The 17915-nt window shown below is 32.5% G+C and overlaps 1 protein-coding gene across 1 annotated transcript in view; it reads right to left on the reverse strand.

Moving 5' to 3' along the window:
• The window catches only part of LOC120885707 (uncharacterized), a 144439-nt gene that overhangs the window by 77221 nt on the left and 49303 nt on the right, over positions 1 to 17915 (reverse strand). The window contains exon 8 of the mRNA XM_078022230.1: positions 2409 to 2545. The gene's annotated coding sequence lies outside the window, so the exon portion shown is untranslated. The remainder of the gene's footprint in view (positions 1 to 2408; positions 2546 to 17915) is intronic.

Genomic DNA, 17915 nt, shown 5'->3' on the forward strand with positions numbered 1-17915 from the left:
ACTGTCCCCCAAAGGCTTATATGTTAAAGATTTGATCTCTCACCCCTGGCATTACTGGGAGGTGGTAGAACCTCTAGGAAATGGGGCAAAGTAGAAAGAACTTAAATCACTGAGGGAGTTCCCTTGAAGAGAATGTAGGAACTGTAGTCTCTTCCTATCTCTCTTTGCTCCCCTGCTGCCATATGCTAAACAGGCTTTATCTGCCTTGTGATTTTGCCAGGACGTACTGCCTTAGTGAAAGTCAGAAAACAAAGGCCCAAGTGAGCATGGATTGAAACCTCCACCATGAGCCAGAATAAAACTTTCCTCCTTGTTGGTCTCGAATTTTTTTTTTTTTTTTTTTTTGTACTGGGTATTGAACTCAGGGATTCTTAACCACTAAGCGACATCCCAGTCCTTTTTATATTTCATTTTGAGACAGGGCCTCAATAAGTTACTTAGGGCCTTGCTAAATTGCTGAGGCTAACTTTGAAATTGAGATCCTCCTGCCTCAAGCTCCAGAGCCACTGGGATTACAGATGTACAGCACCCCACCTAGCAATCTCAAGTATTTTTCACAGGGATAAAAAGCTAACCCAAGTATTATGCTTCAAATATTCTTAAAGAGAAAGTCTTATTACCAAAAAATACATGTTTATATATATATATATATTTTTATATATAGGACATGAGAATGCATGAATGAGTGTGTGTGTGTGTATGTGTATGCGCACGTGCACGCGCTCGCATGCATGTGTGTGTATGCTAATGTGTGTTAATAATAATATCTTTTGAGAAATCCTGAATTTTCTTGGAACCAATTAACATAGTCTAAAGAAAAATTTAATAGTCTTTTCTCTATTGTTTTTCCTCTGGATAAAACATTTTATAAAATATGAATGCTAATAAAAGCAAGTAGAAATGAAATTACTATTATGTTTATAACTTAACCTCAAAAGTAGTTGAAACAATTTTCTCTCACTTTTGCAAAATTCTTGCCTCTGTTCAAAGTTCCAAGTAAATGTTGCATGTCTAAAGGAGAATTTTCTTGAAAGCTGCAGATCTCTTAAAGAAATCTAATGATTTAAATATGACTTGTATACTTCCAAGCTATTTTATTCTATATCAATATTGCCCCTATATTTAAAATTACACAGAGAAAAAGATCCAGTTGAAATTTATTAAATACAAAAGCTCCTCTAAGTGTCATGCCAATATCAGATGCAGTTGTAATGAAACACCTACAGTACAAATAAAAGACAAGTTAGAGGAGGGTACAAGTGAAACAAAGACATAAAACCAATCAGAAATAAATGTAATTGAATAAAGGCTCTTCAAAGATACTAAAATACTCTGAACTAAGAATCTTCACTAGTATCCACAAATTATACTTAGGTAATTTTTTCTATTTTATTAAAAAGAATGTACATTCTCTATAATGTTGTCTAAAGGGCTTGTGACTTAATTTATTGCCCTTTTAAAAGAAGCAATGATGAGCCAAGAATGTAGTTCAGTGGTAATTTGCCTAGCCTCTGTGAGACCCTGAGTTTGCAGGGCCCTAGTTCAATCCCCACTACCACAATAAAATGAAAAAGAAAGGAAAGATAGAAGCACTAAGATTGGTTGGCCTAAGTCCCTTGCATAAATTTTTCTTTGATTGAGAGACAAAAGAGGAATATAAGCAACACAGGAGAAAAAAGATGAGAATATGCTAGAAAACACCTTAAAATAATTACTACAGGATATTAATAATCTGTTCAAATGAATAAAAAGGGGGAAAGATTTGGTAGAAAAATCATAATTTTAGCTTTAAGATGCATCTTGTAAAATTATTTAATATATGTGATTTGTGTGTGTCTTCTTTCAGCTAATTAATTACAGAAAAGAAAAGACAAATGGGTGACAGAAGTAAATACAGTTGATCTACTTCTGGTAGCATGACAAAGCAAATTGTTCCTGCTCCAAATACACAGAAATTCTGGATAAAATACAACCAAAAAAAAAAAAAAAGTTCATATGTAGTTTTAAAGTACCCAAGCTCCAGAAACAGAGAGAACTCAGCCAGCACTGCAAGTGTGTAAGCTGACAGTCTGACAACTTAGGGAAGGAAAAAGAAGAAACTGAGCACACAGGTCAGTAACTAAGGGTTTAAGGTCCATATGTAGGGACATGATTTGTGTTTGGGGCCTACACAAGCAGAGAATTAGAATGAAATAACTGAGATACCAGAATACAAAGTTCAAATGATCAAAAGAGGCTTATTCCATAAAGTCGTGGGAAGGGAGGTAGTTACAAACAAACACAACATCTCTGCTCAACAGTCCCAGAGAGTAGCAAGGAAGATGGTTCACTGCCAAAGCTCTGGATAGGAAAGTTTCCTGTGAAAGAGCAAAACCTGAAGATAACTTTGGGGTCCAAATTTATATTACCTGTATGGTATGATAATTCCATGCTCCATAAAAAATAGATCCTGGTAAGGAGTTTTTATTGACTGTGATGATAGGATCTCCAGAAAATATTACCAAAAACCAGGTGCCAAACGTGTGAATGGTGTGCTTGCATATACCTAAAGAAAAAAAAAAATACAAATTTGATTCCATAAAAAAAAATAAAACAAAAGAAAAATAAATTAAAGCCTAATTAAATTATTTACCATGGGAAATGAGAGACAGAGATAAAAAAATAAAAACTACACCTCTCCAAATTTAGCTTACTGTCTAGTTTTGACTTTGAAACTATATACATTTCTGGGCTGGGGGTGCTCAGTGATAGAGTGCTGGCCTAGCATGTGTGAGGCCCTGGGTTTGATTCTCAGCACCACATATAAATAAATAAAATAAAGGTATTGTGTCCATCTACAATAAAAAATATTTTTTAAAAAAGAAACTATGGGGGCTGGGGATGTGGCTCAAGCGGTAGCGCGCTCGCCTGGTATGCGTGCGACCCGGGTTCGATCCTCAGCACCACATACCAACAAAGATGTTGTGTCCGAACTGAAAAATAAAAATTTAAAAAAAAAAAAAAAAATTTAAAAAAAAAAAAAAGAAAGAAACTATGGGCTGGGGATGTGGCTCAAGCGGTAACGCACTCGCCTGGCATGCGCAGGGCTCTGGGTTCGATCCTCAGCACCACATAAAAATAAAATAAAGATGTTGTGTCCACCGAAAAACTAAAAAATAAATATTAAAAAATTCTCTCTCTCTCTCTCTTTCTCTCTCTCTTTAAAAAAAAGAAATTATATAAATTTCTAGCAAAATTATAAAACAAAATTGAATAAATAACTTCAAAAGCTATCCCCAAAATTTGAAAGTAAAATGAAATAAAGTAACCTATGTATCAAGTTACTAAGCTTAAACTCAGCAATTATTATAAATGACTGCAGAGTTAGTTTGATTATAAATTCTTTTTTTTTTTAAATATTTATTCATTTATTTTTTTTTAGTTTTCGGTGGACACAACATCTTTGTTGGTATGTGGTGCTGAGGATCGAACCCGGGGCCGCATGCACGCCAGGCGAGCGAGCTACTGCTTGAGCCACATCCCCAGCCCTGATTATAAATTCTTAGCAAGGACCAAAACAACTGCAAAGATATTTTGAACTGTTTCCAGTTAATTAGTAATGGCATTGTTAGTAATGGCACTGGTATTTTTACATTGATATCAATATAGAAACCTTAAATTACTTATTAAGTTTACTAGGAACAAACATTTTCAACATAACACACACACACACACACACACACACACACATCAAGTGAAACATCTATGATCCCACACTGAAATTAGACACTTTTTTTAAAAAAATTTATTTGCAAGCCTACTCTGTGAATTTGGATTTCAGGAGGGTTCCCACCATTCCCAGAACTGCAGTATTCACTGTTCCTAAACTGTTCGTACAATGTGGTTTAAGCTGAACACCTACTCTCCTGAGAATCTGGAATTACCTATATGACCAGCCTCCAATAAACATCATGAGCAACGAACCTTGTAGTGAACACTCCTGACAGACATTTCACATGTATTCCTGAGGAAATTTAAAGTTTGTCCTGTGTGACTCCATGAGAAGCTTCCTAGAGGCTCTGAATGGTTTCCTCCAGACATAGTTCTGTTTGGCTTTTCTAACTGCTACTGCTTTATATCCTTTGCTATAATAAGTCTTGGCTGTGAGTATGACTATATGTGAGTCCATTTAGTGAATTACTACTCAATCTAAGGGTGGACTTAGGAACTTCAAACATAGTAGGAAACTTTATAGACTAGAACCTAGTTTCCTTGACAAATTTTAAAAAAGGAAAATCTACAAAGAAAGTCAGTAAATAAATGTCTGATATTTTCAATCTAATTTTTAATTTAAATTAAATGTTAATTTTTTGTCTCCTCTGAATACAGATGACAAACACTGAAATAAAATAAAAATTGTTATTTCAAAACCATAAAGCTAAAAATATATTAATTAATAATTAAACTTTCAAATCATTGTATAAGTCTGTAGATTTAAATTTTTAAAATCATTTAAACTTAAACTTAAAATAACACTAATACTGTGGGGACATCCTGTATAAGCAACGTAACTTGACTCAAGAAGAACACAGAAAACCTGAATACACTCATGACCATCAAAGAAATTAAATCAACAGTCAAAAATCTATCCACAAGAAAACATCAAGCTGTGGTTGTTTTGTTTGTTTATGTGGTTGTTTATAGACAAATATTACCTACTCAAAGAAATAGATAACTCCTATTTTGATAACCTCAGGCACTGACCTCTTAAAAAAGAAATAACCCCTATTTTAAGGAAGACATTCCAGATAACAAAAGATTGGGAAAGCTATCCAACTCATTTTTTTAAGGCTAGTATAATGTTAATATTCAAAATGACCAACAATTATATAAAATGATATACCAGTCTTGTTTACAAACATACATGAAGGAAAAAATTCTACATGAAATATGAGCAAATTTAATGAGTCAAAGTATGGGTCTATAACATCTACCTGTCTATATATTTGCACATATTTAAATGTATCTATTTAATCACATCATGATCCAGTAAGGTTTCTCCCAAGAACTCAATGATAGATCAACATTTTAAAATCTACTAATGTTCTTAGGGAAATGGCTCAGTAGAAGAGCACTCGCCTAGCATGCATAAGGCCCACAAGGCCCAATAAAAAAAATCTACAACTGTATACACAATGTACACATGTATTAATTACATGGTACCCTACTAATAGGTATAACTTTAATGATGTACCAGTTAAAAAGAAAATAAAATCTATTAATATAATTTGCCACAATAACATATAAGGGAGAAAAACCTTAAGATCTTTTCATGGGTACAGAAAAAAATTCAACATTCATATATTATCTGTTATAAAGAACCTCATAGCAAGTAAAAATATAAGAAAACTTCCTTAATTTGATATTTAATGGTAAAACTTTAAAGCATTCTTTTTAAAGTCAGAAACAAAGTAAGAACATTTGTTCTTTTTAAAGTCAGAAACAAAGTAAGAACTGCTTCTATTCAACCCACTAAAGGAAATTTTAACCAAATATAAAAAGTATTATAAGGATTGAAAAAAATGTCATTTTTATAGATAATGTGATCATATAGAAGATCCAGAATAATCTACAAGTTGTCAAAATGACAACTCAACAATATTATTGGATATGAGAATGATATGCAAACTGGATGTGGTGATGTATGCCTATAATCCCAGCAACTCAGGAAGCTAAATCAGGAAGATTGCAAGTTCGAGGTCAACCTTAGCAACTTAGTGAGGTCCTAAGCAAATTAGTGAGACCCTGTCTCAAAATAAAAAATAAAAAAGGGCTAGAGATGTAGTTTGGTAGTAAAATGCTTCTGTATTCAATCCTCAGTACCAATAATAATAATAATAATAATATACAAGAAAAATCAATAGCATTATTATTTATAAGCAACATCCAAGTAGAAATGTAATAAAAGATCTCATTCACAATTTTAAAAAATCATAATGTACCTAAGAATATATTTCACAAAATCTGAGTAACACCAATATGGAAGAAATTATAAAAGTTTACCATCAGGCATAAACAGAAACTTAAAATGAATAGGAAGATATACCATGTTGGTGGATGAGAAGACTGTTTCATAAAAATGTATATTCTCAACCAGCCTAGGTGTCCATCAGTGGATTAATGGGTAAAATTAATGTGGCATATATATGCAATGGAGTTTTATTCAGCCATAAAGAAAAAGGAAATTATGTCATTTGCAGGAAAATATATGAAACTGGAGACAATTACATTAAGCAAAATAAGCCAAATTCATAAAGTCAAGTATCATATGTTTTCTCTCATGTGTGAAAGATAGAGAGGAAAAAGGAAAAGAAAGGTAGAGGATGAGATCTCATGAAAATAAAAGGGAGAACAGCACAAGAAAGGGACCAAGGGCTAGGAGGAAGGGAAGAAAGGAGAAGTGCTAGGGACTGATACTGGCCAAATTACATTGTTACATAACAGCAAATCCCATCATCATGTACAACTAAAATGGACCCAATAAAAAATGTGGAAAGAAGAAAAATATAAAAATGCCTATTCTCACAAAATTACTCTACAAATTCAATTCCAAAAGAAATCCCATGATGGCTAATAGAACTTAATAAAATGTCTTTTTAATTCACATTAAAACCAATAAATTAAAAACTGGAAACTTTTGAAGAAGATGAACAATGTAGGAAGACTTATCCTACTATCCATCATCTCATTATGAGTGTTGATAATTTATATGATATAATATGGGCACAAAAACAAACAAATCAGCCATGCAGAATACCAAAACATACCCATGTATGTATGGCAATTTGGTATATGAGAAAGTTGATAATACAAACCATTGAGGAAAAGATGAGTTATTTAAAAATGAAATGGAGAAAATCAGGTACACATAAAGGGAAAAAAAGACCATTAAATTATCTTACATAAAAGACAATTTTAAACAAACAAGAAAAAAAACTCACTCAATGTAAGTAACAGAAAAGGAAATCCAAATGTCTAATAAACGCATGCAAGGTTGCTCTGCTCATTCTCACTAAATAATAGTAAAATGCAAATTGAAACAAAATAACATTTTTACACTATAGTCTAATAATATTAAGAACCAGCAAATATATAATGAAGGAAATATATGACTACCAACTGAAGCATTTGTTTCAGTTAATTAAAATTGGCATTGTTACTTTGGGAATGATTTGGCTTTGTCCTTCAAAGTTGATAATGATCATAACCAACAAACACATACCTAAATAAACTTTTGGTACAAAGGAACAACATAAAAATGCATTAAACATACAGCATTATTTTAACATTTAAAAACTTTATTAATTAATAAATAATAAATATATTTATTTGTTGATTTATGGACAGAAACTAAATGTCCATAAATCAATGAATAAATAAATTACAGTATATGAGGAAAAGATGCTACATATGTCATTGTAAATAAATCTCACAAGTATAATGCTGAGTGAAAAAACAAGCACCAGAATACGTTCAGTATGATAAAATATATATGAAGTTGAAGAAACTACAAACAACTTTCTACAATGATAAAAATATTCAGTATCTGCACTGTCCATTACAGTAGCCTCTAGCTCTGTGGGGTGTTGAACACTTGCAGTGTATGGAGTATACCTAAGAAACTGAATTGTTTTATTTTAATTAATTTAAATATAAATAGCTACATTTGGCTAGCAAATATCATATTGGCAGAGCAGGAGACAACTGTAAGTCTATCTTATAGTTAAAATCAGAATAATCAAATAAAAATACTGAAAGTAGAGGGTTGGGGAGATAGTTCAGTGGTAGAGCACTTGCCTAGCATGCACAAGGCCCTGGGTTCAATCCTCAGGACTGCCCACCCCCCCAAAAAAAAAAAAACTGAAAATAGCACTGGACAAGACAGAGAAGTTTTTTACTAACTTTATAGTACCAGTTTATATTAACTTTCTGTGTTCTATTTATCTAAGTTTCCTTGTATGTATAGACTAAACTAGAGAATCTCTGAGTTCACTGACAATTTAAGTTCAGAACTTTCAATCAAGTTTTATTTCTTCCTTCAAATATATACTTAATAATTTATTTATAATAATCATTCCTTTGCATAAAATCTTCACACTGGAAATCCAAATTCCCTTACTGCTGTCTGGAGCCTCTAGTTGTCCACAGACAAAACAGGAAAAGAGAGAAGAGAGTAAATCATATGATCAGTCAGTAAATGATCCATGGCTCTCAGAGAAGCTCATTTTTCAAAGAGAGAGGCTTTTTTACTAGGTAGCTGTGACTTTTAGTGGGTCTTATCATCAACATTTAAAATCCTAAAGCTATTTTCTTGTGAATATCCCCAGACCCTCAATAGAAAATTGATTATATAAATTGCATACTTGTTCACATGAATGTTTTTGACTCACAAAAACCCAAAGCTTATGCATAGGTTCCGATGTATATTTATGAATTTCATAAAATATTGAAGATCTTAATAAGAAAGAAAAACAAACTCAACTGTTCCAAATTATAACACTTGCCAGATAGCTCAGTTCATTCAGTGTTCTGTCCAAGTTATCATGTAGCCAAAGAATGCAAAAGAATTGGGTCTCTGTGTGCTACTCAATCACACAACTTTTAATTACATCACTTAGTGTGTGACAGAAATATCCAGATCAGAGGAGAGAAGACTGATTATTTGTGATCTTTTCTGACTGACCTGTATACTGTTACTAAATGGGGAAACTTTAAGGTTATTTTGAATGGTGGTAAATGGCAGGAAATGACAAATAATTATCTCTTACTCTTTAATGTATGGCAAAATTATTGAGACATTCCTGACCTTTATCACCTTTCATAAAGTATACATAGAATTTAAATTAGCAATGATTTTCTGTGTCACCTTGGGTGGGCCACAGGGTACTTAGATTAAACATTGTTTCTAAGTGTATCCTGAGGGTGTGTCTAGATGAGATAAGCATTTGAATCAGTAGACTCAGTAAAGTACATGGTCCTCCCCAGTGATTGGACATCATTCAATCCACTGAGGGCCTGAATAGATCAAGAGGGAAAAGAAGAAGGAATTTGTCACATTTGGTTCCTCCCTGACTATCTGACCTCCTAGGACACATATTTTGTGCCATTTGACTGGGATTTATACCTTCACCACCGTAATTCTCAAGCCTTCTGACTAGGAGTAGAATTACACCACCAGCTTTCCTAGTTCCCCATGTTGCAGGCAGCAGATCATGGGACTTCTCAGTCAAATCCTCAGAACAAATATCTTCATAGATAAATAGATATTAAGTACATGGATGCATAGGTAGATGACAGAAGGACAGACAGACAGATCCTGTGTTTCTCTGGAGAATGCTGACAAATACAGTGAACAAATGTTTCCTGTCGTTAGCTAATTTCCTAATTTAGATGGGGCACTATTCTTCTTGAACATCCGTATAGAAATATGGGAGGAAATTCAGCTTGGAAAGTACAAGGAAACAGAATACCCTTTATTCAAAAGGGAGGAAAAATTTTATGCTTCCTATTTACAAGAGCTGACCCTCATGGAAACCTAATGGAGACCATCATTAGGAATTGATAGATAGTTGTTCACTGTATTATCAGCATTCTCCAGAAAAACAGAACCAATAGGATCTGTCTGTCTGTCCTTCTATCTGTCATCTACATATGCATTTATGTACTTAATATCTATTTATCTATGAAGACATTTATTCTGAGGATTTGACTGAGAAGTCCCACAATTTGCTGCCTGCAACATGGGGAACTAGGAAAGTTGGTGGTGTAATTCTACTCCTAGTCAGAAGGCTTGAGAAATATGGTGGTGAAGTTATAAATCCCAGTTAATGGATAGGATTACAGTGTATTTCAGAATATAATTACAATGTAGTTTAAAACACTCTTATCTTTCATGGTCTATTATTAAATACTCAAAGTCAGCATAACAAGATTAGATGTGAAATGCAGGGCTACTTAAAGGAACACTTGTTTTAAGTCCAGTGATTGAAAGGGGAAAGAGAAAAAACATAGATGTTAAATATAGAAGTTAAGTTTCCCTAATCTAAAAACCCAAAATCTAAAATATTCCCAAATCCAACACATTTTTAGTACAAATAAGATGCCACAAGTGGAAAATTCCACACCTGGCCTCATGTGACAAGTTAATAAAAAACACAGGCACACCAAAAATGTATGAAATTGCTTCACACTATCTGCATAAAGTTAAAAACATACATGAATTTCAGGTTTAGACTTGAGTCTTATTATCAAGATATTTCATTAGGTATAAGTAAATATTCCAAATATTTTTTAAAAAATTAAAATCCCAAACATTTATTGTTCCAAGCATTTATTCAAGGAATACTCAATGTGTATTTTCAGCTAGTATTTCTAGTAACACCCAGCACTAAATATTCCGTACCAAATACTAACCAGGCAATAAACTATTACTCTTTGACAAATCTAAACTGAAAACACCTAAGCAGAAAGGAGAGCTACACCATCCTAGTTACTAGTTAGTTATAAAATTTCAGAATATCATTTAAAATTTTCTAAAATTTTTAAAGGGAAAAAAAAGGTACATACCAAGTATCAAGATTTAGAAGAGCCTTAATAGAAATACTGAAATACAAATAAATTAGAGTACAATGCCTCCAAAATCCTATTTAAAATTTTAAAATGCATGTTTTCCATACAAAAAACAATTACAAATCAAGTTGACTTTGAAAAAATAAAAAATATATAACTCAACAACATACATTTTTCTTCCTCCAGTTTTCCAGTGCACAAAGGATTTTTACCTCCAGCATCCATTTAAAATTGAAATTAATTTAGGGAGATCTACAGTGATAAAGTCAATCTGACAAGCTTCCTCTGTAAACCTAGAAAAAGCTGAATGTGTATAACCTTTGACATTATTTGTAATTTACTTGTCTTTCAGAAATCAATAAGAACTTTTAAAGTAATCAAAATATATTTTGGGGGAGATAAAAGGGAATTGAACTCAGAGGTGCTTAATCATTGAGCCACATCCCCAGCCCTTTTAAAAAATATTTTATTTAAAGACAGGGTCTTGCTGAGATGCTTAGGGCCTCACTAAATTGCTGAGGCTGGCTTTGAATTCACAATCCTCCTGCCTTAGCCTCCCAATCTGCTTGGATTACAGGCATGCACCAGCACACCCAGCTAAAATATCTTTTTTGTTTAGTTGTCAAGGGACTTCTATTTTATTTATTTTGGTTATATGTGGTACTGATGCTGAGAATTAAACTCAATGCCTTATACATGCTAACCAAATGCTCCACCCCAGCCCTAAAATATCATTTTGATTCCACTTAAGATAAACATTTTAGCTGTGGCAATTCTTGTTGATGTATTGAATTAAATACTCTGGAAAGCAGATATAATATGCAACAGAGGAATTAGGAATAAAAAATGCCAAGCAATTAATGTTGAAGAACTTTAAGGTCAGATTTGGGCTTTGCTTATGAAAAATAAAAAAGGAAATATGGTTATGTCATGACACTAAAAATTCTTGTTTTGAAATTTTTGTTTTGTTTTGTTTTTCATTTATTGGCAGGACATGGTGGTACACACTTATAATCCCAGCAACTTGGGAGGCTGAGGCAGAAGGATCAAAGATTTGAAACCAGCCTCAGCAACTTAGTGAGGCCCTAAGCAAACTAGCGAGACCCTGTCTCAAAATAAAAACTAAAAGGGGATAGTGGGGTGGATCAGTGGGTAAGTGTCCCTGGATTCAATCCCTAGTACCAAACAAAAAGAAGATTTTTTTAATTTCTTACAATCTATGCAGTTCAAACAACTGTTATGGATGGTTCATGTAACAAAGTAGAACTGATAAATTTAAAGTGAAACTAGTGGATGCCCTTCATAAAGATAAATTTCAACAAAAATAAATCCATGAAAAATAATATAAATTGTATTTTGGCCAGTTCCCAAGGTAATATTTTCCTACTTTTCAAGGTGAAGAATAACCATTATAAGAAAATGACATGTAAAGAGATAGTAATTTTTCATATGGATTTATTCCACTGATTTTGATCACATAAAACTATGGGGATTTTCTCCAGCAGTCCAATTTTTTATATTTAACATTAATTATTTAATCTATTTCAAAGGATTTTTTTATTACATCAAAAGTATTTAAGTCCCTAAACCAATGGAAAATTATTCTCACCCACAATTTTATCAAAACTGTCACCACTAAAACTCTGATATGCAACATACATGTAATAATGTTATTATTGATTACAAAGAGTAGTTTTCCATTTCTTTTTAAAGAAATTTAAAGATGTACCTACTGCTTTTTCTAGTTTTCTTAAATTTTTTGTTCTCATAAGACCATAAACCTTTCCTTATTATTTGGCTGTTTTAGTTTTAGACCAAATTCTGAAATTATTTGATTAATACCTATCTTCTCTACTAAACTATAAGGACAAAAAACATATCTCTTTTTACTCCACTTTATTTTTTACATCTAGTATAGTGTCTTGCTTAGAGTAGATGATAAATATATGCTAAGCAACAGATGATATTAACAACAAATAGTGATTGTTTCCTTTACCTTTAGAAAATCTCTCCTGTCTGCTAGATATGAATTGGACCTCAGTAAATAGGTGATTGAACAGAAATAATGCCAAAAGGTCATTGTCAACAAGCAGCTATGTATACAAGAAATACACCATTTTTATCTCTTTTGTGTTCCATTTTTAACATCTTTAATCTGTGCTTAAATTTAGATAATGAACTGAAAACATCTCTATCTTTATCAACATCCAATAAAAATGTCAAGGATATATTGAAAGACATGTAATATGAACAGAAATTAATAATCATGGATCCAACAAGTTGGTGGCCACATTTGCATACTTAATGTGGTCAAATACAGTATTGGAATAAAGACAATTAACTTGTTCCTGGCACAAATAACTGCACAAAAACTAACGAATAAAATTTTCTCCTCAAAAGGATCTCTTCTTAAGACAATTACAGTATTTTTCTATAGACAAAATGTATATAGGCATTACATGTATATATACTGCACTTACACACATATTAAGAGTATTTTCACAAGAAGTAAACAAGTTTAAAAGTAAGATAACAAAATTCTAACAATGAAAGAAATTCGAAATAAAAGGATATGCAAGACTTGAAATCCACATCCAATGTTAAGCTTTTCTCTAATCCTTTACTGATGATAGACAAAACAGTAGATCTCTCTGGAGTATTCTGGCCTTACCTAATAAAGATTTTGATTGGTACCTCTCATATTAAGTAAAGAGAAATATACTAAACAACTTACATTTATCATTTTTTCTTTATATCACTAAACATTCTAAAGGAAGTATTTTAGGTGGCATATTTAACAGTATTTTATAATTCATAAGGTTTTTTCACATAAATTTTCATTTAAGCTATACAGCAATCCTTTGAGTTATAAGAGTAAATACTATTAGCCCTACCTTACAAATGAGGACATTAAGAGCATAAGAATCCAAGTGACTCATTCACAGCCACAAAACTAATAAGCAGAAAAGCCAAATCATGCCCCAAGTGTTCTGATTCTTCATCTTTTCATTGTATCACAAACAGTAAAGTTAGATACTTAAAATGTATAATAGCAATAGTAAGTATTAAACTGGGAGTATACATTTGGGAAGTTTAGAAACTGGGATGATAATATTTGAGTCTTTTACATCATCAGAACAGATCTCACTATTTGATTTGGATTATTATATTTCTTCTATCTTACAAAGGACTAGACAACAATAGATTCATTCAATCACACAGTTAATTCAAACCATTATGTAGTTTGTTAACAGAAGAACATAATGGGGATATTTTCCTAAACCTTTCACTGATCAAATACAATCTCTTTAATCAATTTACACTATTGTTTTATAAATGTTTTCATAAAGTCCATTATTCTTATTCTTTTTCTAAAACTCCACAAGTTTTTCTTTTAAAAAAAAAGCATGGTGGGTTCTAAACTGGAATAAGTCATTGCTTGACCCCTCTTGCCGATTCTTTAAAGAGCTGTACAGCTACGGAAGTATGTTTGTGCTGGTATTGCAGAGTGGAGCTTTGGGAATACAAAATCTGATTTTAGAGAAATCAGAGCTTAGTTCAAAGAAATGAGCAGCTTTCTCCAGTTGATAAGACTTTCCCTGAAAGAAAACTACAACCAAGTAAAAAATACACCTGTGATATTTTCTGCTAACCCTTTATGATTCTAACAAAAACTTGTTTCTCTGGTGTTGATTTAATTTTTGTATGTTTCTTTGCTTGTTTCAGGTTTGATTGTGCAAATTCCAATATTTCAATGTACATTCATATTAGATATTTAAGAGCAAAAAATTAACTATATAATTGCAGAATATTCTCAAAGATCTCATCAGAAGGTGAAACAAATTTGAAAAAGATGGAATACATATTTTCTTACAGATTTAGAATGTTACTGGTAATAATAATCAGAAACTTATCAGCCATACGCTCAAGCCATAAAATTTAAATGTCATGACTAATCAAGTTTATTTAGATTCTTCTTTTCAGAAGAAATGAGTGAAATAAGAAAACCCATCTTAACAAGCCTTTTATTCCATATTCTGGGGGAAAATCCAAGGTAAAGCAGGAAGAATGAGATTGTGAGTCAACTCATAATTAAAATCTTGAGGGAATTTCAGTGGGTGGAGGTGGGTAGGAAACACTCATAATATGGTATTTTTAAAATTATTATCAAAGGACTTCCACAATATATCACAGGCATAAAATAAGCTTTGATATTTGAGCTTTTTTTACTCAGCTTTTTCACTACTGTGACCAAAAAGATGTGACAAGAACAATCTTAAGGAGGAAAAGTTTATTTGGGGGCTCATGGTTTCAGAGGTCTCAGTTCACAGACAACCAGCTCCATTCCTTGAGGCTCCAGGAGAGGCAGAACACTTGGCAGAAGTGTGTGGCAGAGGAAAGCAGCTGGGAACATGACACCAAGATGCAGAGATAGAGCTCTGTTTAACAAAGACAAAATAAAAACCCCAAATGCATGCCCCAAGGGACCCTCCTCCTCCAGTCACATTCTACCTGTGTACAGTTACCACCAATCAGGTTAAGGCTTTCATAATCCAACCATTGATGAACCTTCTTGCATTTCTCACATGTGAGAATATCTCCCATCTGAACCATAGTAGTGCTCATGAGAACAAGAGTTTAAAAAACTGCTTTTATGATAAATATTAGACCTAGTGGTAAGTGAACCTAGTATATCTAAATCTAAGGTTATGTGTAAACAGCAACCAACAGAACTAAACTGTTCTTATCCAATGTCATTAAATTGATGGTCTTAAATTGTATAGTGTATTGGAATACTATGATCCCAGTTTTATATTTGTAAGTACCCTTACAGTTTCAAAGCATTTTCACATTGATGATTTCATTAAATCCTGTCAATAACTCTTCAGAGAATAAGATTCCTATTTTAATTATGAAAAAGCAGAATCTTAAGGAAACTAAGGGATTTTCCAAAGATCATGTAACTTTAAATATAGAACCCAGATTTTCTAGCTCTAAGACAATATATTTGTCTTCATCCATACTTGGTTATCTTTAGAATGACATGCATTTGGAAAGTACTTTGGACAGTATAACGAAACAAAATTATTGTTCACAAATAGAGGGTGAGAGCCCTAAATAAACTTGAGTTTAAAGAAGATTGCTTCAAAGTTGATGGTTTTACCCTCAGGATTATGCTTCTTCAAACTCTATAAAATATATATCTGAGAGGTCATTATGGTACAAACTGATGTTGAAATCTACTAGCATAGATTTCACATAGATTAACATAGCCTGTCAGACTATTAAAAATGTTTAGTTAAACAAAAAGTCACTAAAGATAAATGACTTTTATTCCAGGAATTAAGATCTAAAGTTAGCACAATGGGACTGAGGATGTAGCTCAGTAGTAAAGGGTTTATCTGCCTTGTATGGAGGCCCTAGATTTGGTTCCAGCACTCCAAAAAATAAAAGTAAAAATCAAAGTCCATACATAAGATATATTTGCATAGAGTCAAAAAATCTTAAGGCAATGGTATACTAAAGAAGGACACACTCTCATAAACAGTTATCATTTTTCTTTGAGAACCAGATTAACTTATTGGCTTATACTTCATATTGAATTTTAAAAAGCTACATATCTTTAAGCACTAGAAACACACTCAGCCGAGAACCCAAAAAGGACCTGAGACTGATAGGAATCCCAGATTCATATCTCACAATCATTCCAGAGTACACACTCATTGAGTAGAATATTTTAATTTCTCTTTATTTCTTTTTGGTCAAATATATATATTTAAAGAAATGTATGATGATGATGTGACTCCATTCTGTTTATCATGCAAATAGAAAATATGAAATATATATCCCCAATAATATTCACACATGCAAGGAAATAAAGATATACTCAGAAAACTGCCCAAACCCTCCTAATGCTAAGAAGCCCCTTAATACTAATTATGCACTGTACCCTTGGGTAATAACTTGTAGATATTTATATATATATATATATATATATATATATATATATATATATATATATATATATATATTCCATTAAAAAGTACTGTATGGTTTCGATGTGATGTGTCCCCCAAAAGCTCACTTTTAAGACAATTCAAGAAGGTTCAGAGGAGAAATGATTGGGTTATAAGAGTCTTAACCCAATCAGTGAATTAATCCCCTGCTAGGGATTCATTGAATGGTAACTGAAGTCATAGGGTATGGCTGGAGGAGGTGGGACTTGGGTGTGTGGCTTTGGGATATATATTTGTATCTGGCAAGCAGAGACTTCTCTCTGCTTTCTGATTGTCATGTGAGCTGCCTCCCTCCACCACACTCTTCCACCACAGTGTTCTGCCTCACCTCCATCCCTGAGGAATGAAGCAGGCCTTCTATGGACTAAGACCACTAAAAAACATGAGCCCTCAAATAAACTTTTCCTCCTCTACAATTGTTCTGGTTAGGTCTTTAAGTCACAGCAGTGAAAAAGCTGACTAAAACAGGTTCTTTAGAGGAAGGACCTCAAAAACAATGCTATCTATTTGGAATACATATGAAAAGCCTCATCTCTGTTGCTATTGCCCAGTATTTCTTAGTCTTTAACATGAAGCAAAGTGTGCAATACAATATCCATTTCCTAATTGTCATGAATGTGTGATCTTTTATAGGAAGGAACTCTGCAACAACTGCTACTATACATTTTGTTCATTAAAACACTTAAAACATAATATGTTGTGTTTGAAAAATTAGACAAAATAACACTTAAGTCTAAACTACTAGGAAGAATTTCTGGAATGTTACTCATCTATGATGGCTCAGTATAAACTGAAATTTCTCCTAGTAAAGGTTTTTTAAAATCCTTTCTATTTGTGGAAAGACAAATTGAGCATTACTCTATCTAGAGTCTCAATGTTAAGTATCATAGATTTTTTTTTGAGAGAGAGAATTTTTTTGTATTTATTTTTTAGTTTTCAGAGGACACAACATCTTTGTTTATACGTGGTGCTGAGGATCGAACCCAGGCCACATGCATACGAGACGAGCGCGCTACCGCTTGAGCCACATCCCTAGCCCAGTATCATAGATTTTTAAAGAAACAATTATATCTTCACTATTATTAATTATCTCAAATATACATAACCTAGTAGATATCATATAAATCATAAAAATTAGATAGAAAATATAGTCTACCCATTAAAAACTGGAGATATATATATATACATATATATATATATATATATATATATATATATATATATATATCACTATAGTTGCCACATGCTCAAAACTTACTAAGGATTGTTTAATATTTTAGCTTTTAATAG

Source organism: Ictidomys tridecemlineatus, chromosome 1 (genome assembly GCF_052094955.1).
Source record: "Ictidomys tridecemlineatus isolate mIctTri1 chromosome 1, mIctTri1.hap1, whole genome shotgun sequence".
NCBI lineage: Eukaryota > Metazoa > Chordata > Mammalia > Rodentia > Sciuridae > Ictidomys > Ictidomys tridecemlineatus.